This window comes from Moschus berezovskii, chromosome 6 (genome assembly GCF_049115385.1).
Source record: "Moschus berezovskii isolate FMDL1 chromosome 6, NW_MosBer_1.0, whole genome shotgun sequence".
Lineage (NCBI taxonomy): Eukaryota > Metazoa > Chordata > Mammalia > Artiodactyla > Moschidae > Moschus > Moschus berezovskii.
The window spans coordinates 48,370,900-48,375,787 of record NC_142465.1 but is presented as its reverse complement, the minus strand read 5'-3'; the positions used below and the strand labels follow the sequence as shown (position 1 = coordinate 48,375,787).

At 40.8% G+C, this 4,888-nt stretch overlaps 1 pseudogene; it reads right to left on the bottom strand.

Moving 5' to 3' along the window:
* Positions 1 to 3,975: 3,975 nt before the first annotated feature.
* LOC148777602 (mitochondrial import receptor subunit TOM6 homolog pseudogene) lies at positions 3,976 to 4,191 on the bottom strand (annotated as a pseudogene).
* Between the last annotated feature and the right edge of the window lie 697 nt (positions 4,192 to 4,888).

Below are 4,888 nucleotides of genomic sequence, written 5' to 3'. Positions count from 1 at the left end.
GCTGAGGTTATGACCAACCTTGATAGTATATTAAAAAGCAGAGACATTACTTTGCCAACCAAGGTCCGTCTAGTCAAGGCAATGGTTTTTCCCGTGGTCATGTATGGATGTGAGAGTTGGACTGTGAAGAAAGCTGATCGCCGAAGAATCGATGCTTTTGAACTGTGGTGTTGGAGAAGACTCTTGAGAGTCCCTTATACTGCAAGGAGATCCAACCAGTCCATTCTAAAGGAGATCAATCCTGGATGTTCATTGGAGGGACTGATGCTGAAGCTGAAACTGCAATACTTTGGCCACCTCATGTGACGAGTTGACTCACTGGAAAAGACTCTGATGCTGGGAAAGGTTGGGGGCGGGAGGAGAAGGGGACGACGGAGAATGAGATGGCTGGATGGCATCACCGACTCTGTGGACATGAGTTTGAGTGAACTCCGGGAGTTGGTGATGGACAGGGAGGCCTGGCGTGCTGTGATTCATGGGGTCGCGGAGAGTTGGACACGACTGAGCGACTGAACTGAACTGAACTGAACTGAACTACTCCATTATATATGTGTAACACACCTTCTTTATCCATTCATCTGTTGATGGACACTTGGGTTGATTCCATACCTTGGCTATTGTCAAACAGTGCTGCAATGAACACTGAAGTGTTCCATCTTTTCAAATTAGTGTTTTCATTTTTTTTTTCCAGATATACACTCAGGAGTAGAGTTGTTGGATCAAATGGTAGTTCTACTTATAGTTTTTTTTTCTTAATGTTTATTAATTTGGCTGCATAAAGTGTGAGTGGTAGCATGCAGGATCTTTTGTTGTGGCACATGGGCTTCTACTTGTGGTGTGCAGATTCAGTAGTTGCAATACATGGGCTTAATTGCCCTGTGTCATGTGGGATCGTATTCCCCCTCAGTTCAGTTCAGTTCAGTTCAGTCGCTCAGTCGTGTCCGACTCTCCGCGACCCCATGAATCACAGCACGCCAGGCCTCCCTGTCCATCACCAACTCCCGGAGTTCACTCAAACTCATGTCCACAGAGTCCGTGATGCCATCCAGCCATCTCATTCTCCGTCGTCCCCTTCTCCTCCCGCCCCCAACCTTTCCCAGCATCAGAGTCTTTTCCAGTGAGTCAACTCGTCGCATGAGGTGGCCAAAGTATTGCAGTTTCAGCTTTAGCATCAGTCCCTCCAATGAACATCCAGGATTGATCTCCTCCAGAATGGACTGGTTGGATCTCCTTGCAGTATAAGGGACTCTCAAGAGTCTTCTCCAACACCACAGTTCAAAAGCATCGATTCTTCGGCGGTCAGCCTTCTTCACAGTCCAACTCTCACATCCATACATGACCACGGGAAAAACCATTGCCTTGACTAGACGGACCTTGGTTGGCAAAGTAATGTCTCTGCTTTTTAATATACTATCAAGGTTGGTCATAACTTTCCTTCCAAGGAGCAAGCGTCTTTTAATTTCATGGCTGCAATCAACATCTGTAGTGATTTTGGAGCCCAAAAAAATAAAGTCTGACACTGTTTCCACTGTTTTTCCATCTATTTCCCATGAAGTGATGGGACCAGATGCCATGATCTTTGTTTTCTGAATGTTGAGCTTCAAGCCAACCTTTTCACCCCCTACTAGGGATCAAACCTGTCTTCCCTGTATTGGAAGGTGGGCCACCAGGGAAGCCCCTACTTTTAGTTTTTCAAGGAACACCCATCCTATTTTCCATAGTGGTGGCACTAATTAACATTCTTACCAACAGTGTACAAGGATTCCCTTTTCTTCACATCCTAACCAGCATTTGTTATTTGTAAACTTTTTGATGATAGCCATTCTTACAGGTGTGAAATAATGTCTCATTGTTGTTTTGATTTGTATTTCTCTAACAGTTGGTGATGTTGAATATCTTTCCACCTGTCTATTAGCCTCTGTATGTCTTCTTTGGAATATGTCTGTTCAAGTCTTTTGCCCATTTTTTGATGGGCTTTTTTTTTTATTGTGTAAACAGTTGCATGAGCTGTTTACATAGTAATATTTTGGATATTAACCCCTTGTTGGTAATATCATTTGCAGATATTTTCTCCCATTCAGTAGGTTGTCTTTTCATTTTGTTGATGGCTTCCATTGATGTACAAAAGCTTTTAATTAGGTCCCATTTGTTTATTTTTGCTTTTATTTTAATTTAATTATTTTTTTTGTCTTAGGAGATCCAAAAGAATACTGTTATCATTTATGTCAAAGGGTGTTCTGCCTGTTTTCTTCTGGGAGTTTTATGGTTTTGGGTCTCACATTTAGGTCTTTAATCCATTTTTAGTTTATTTTTGTATATTGTGTGAGGAAATGTTATTTTTAAGTTTTTATTTAATTTATTTTTAGCTGTTCCGGGACTTTGCTGCTTTCCATGGGTGTAATCTAGTTGTGGTGAGTGGGGGCTACCCTTTGTTGTGGTGCACGGGCTTCTCATTGTGGTGGCTTCTCTTGTTGGGGAGCACAGGCTCCAGGCACACAGGCTTCAGTAGTTGCAGTAGAGCTTGTGGCTCGCAAGCTCTAGAGTGTGGCCTCAGTAGTTGCGGTGAATGGGCTTAGTTGTTCTGCAGCATCTTCGTGGACCAGAGATCAAACCCATGTCCCCTGCAGTGGCAAGCAGACTCTTATCAACTGCACTACCAAGGAAGTCCCCAAAATGTTCTAATCTCATTCTTTTACATGTTGGTGTCCAGTTTTCCCAGCAGTACTTATTGAAGAGACTTTTTTTCCAGTGTATATTCTTGCTCTCTTTATTATGAATATATTAATTCAACTTAGCAAATGGATTTATTTCTGGGCTCTATTTTGTGCCATTGATCTATGTGTCTGTTTTTGTGCCAGTACCATTCTGTTAGGATTACTGTGGCTTTGCAGTATAGTCTGAAGTCAGGAAGGGTGATACTTTCAGCTTTGTTCACTTTTTTTTCAAGATTTCTTTGGCAATTCAGGGTCTTTTGTGGTTCCATATAAACTTTGGGATTATTTGTTCCAGTTCTATGACCAAAGCCATGGGTATTTTGATAGGGATTGCATTAAATCTATAAATTGCTTTGGGTAGTATGGCTATTTTCATGATATTAATTCTTTGAATCCAAGAGCATGGAATAGTTTTCTACTTCGTTGTATCCTCTTCAGTTTCCTTCATCAGGCTTTATAGTTTTCAGGATATAGTTCTTACACCTCCTTGGTTAAGTTTATTCCTAAGTATTTTATTCTTTTGGATGTAATTTTAAATGGATTCTTTTTGCTTTCTCTTATTGGTAGTTCATTTTTTGTGTATACAAAACAACAGATTTCTATATACTAATATTGTATCCTGCAACTTTAATGAATTCATTTATTAGTTCTAATAGTTATTTGGTGGAGACTAGAATTTTCTATGTGTAGCATTGTGTTATCTGCATACAGGGACAGTTTTATTTAATTTGTTAAAATACCCCTCGATTATTCCTCAGGACGAGACCAAAGATCATCCCCTGCAGATAATTAAGACCTATGTACAGACCTTTACAGGGCCCCAGTGGCTCAGCAGGTAAAGAATTCACTTGCAATGCAGGAGCCACAGGAGACATGGGATTGATCCCTGGGTTGGGAAGATCCCCTAAAGGGAGAAATGGCAACCCACTCCAGTATTCTTGCCTGAAGAATCCCATTAACAGAGGAGCCTGGACGGCTATAGTCCGTCCAAAGGGTTGCAAAGAGTTGGACATGATTGAGGACACACCCCACAAAACTTTACAGAACAGAGGACAACACTTTAGCTGAAACCGGCCTGCTGACCAGAGAAGGATGTGCTGAGTGGACTCAGCAAAGAAAAGAAAGTCAGGCTGAGAAGAGAAGGTGTCCATTTGAATCAAACTTCAACTGCCATCAGAGCAAGTCCAGTGACAGTCACAGATTGGAGGCACTGTTTTTGGAAGGTTCAAGTACACCACCGGGGTTCCATGTGTCTTTATGGCTACATCCCAGGCTGAAGTGGTATTAGGTCAATGTCTCTCAAATTCCTGGCCAGCCATACTCTGGCAGCCAAGAGTTCCAAATTGAGGATCAAGTTCCTCTGGAAGTCATTCCTTTTGGTGGCAAAGCAGGAGATGCCCCGAAGATAAATTCAGACGAATTTGAGGAGATCCATTTGTTGAGCCCTAGTGGTCACGCTGACCCCAGTGGAAGCCATAGCAGCACCTCTATCTCTTATGATTTTTTTGTGTCACATTTTTTTGTGGTATTGGCTGCTACTTCTCCTGTTTCATTTCTCATTCTGTTTATTGGTAAGCCTGGCTAAAGGTTTATCAGTTTCGTTTATCTTTGAGGAAAAAAAGAAAACAGCTCTTGGTTTCATAGGTCTTTTCTATTGTTTTTTAGGTCTCTATTTTATTTATTTCTTCTCTGATGTTTGTGATTTCCTTCCTTCTTCAGGCTTTGGGCTTTGTTTATTCTTCTTTTTCTAATTCCTTCATGTGGTAGGTTAAGTTGTTTATTTGAGGTTTTTCTTATTTCTTGAGGAAGGTGTGTATTGCTATAAATCTCCCTCTTAGAACTGCTTTTACTGCATTCCATAGGCTTTGGAAAGTTGTGTCTATTTTCATTTATTGCAAGGTATTTTTTTATTCCCCTTTGATTTCTTTCATCGACCAACTGGTAGAATGTTGTTTGGTTTCCATGTCTTTGTACTTTCCTCATTCTTCTCTCTGTAGTTGATTTAGTTTTATATTGTGAAAAAATGCCTGATATAATTTCTATCCTTTCCAATTTGTTGTGACTTATTTTGTGGCCTACTATGTGATGTATCCTGGAGAACATTCCAGGAGCACTGCTTAAATAAATGTGTATTCTGCTTGTTTTAGATGTAATGTCCTGTAGATATCTACTAA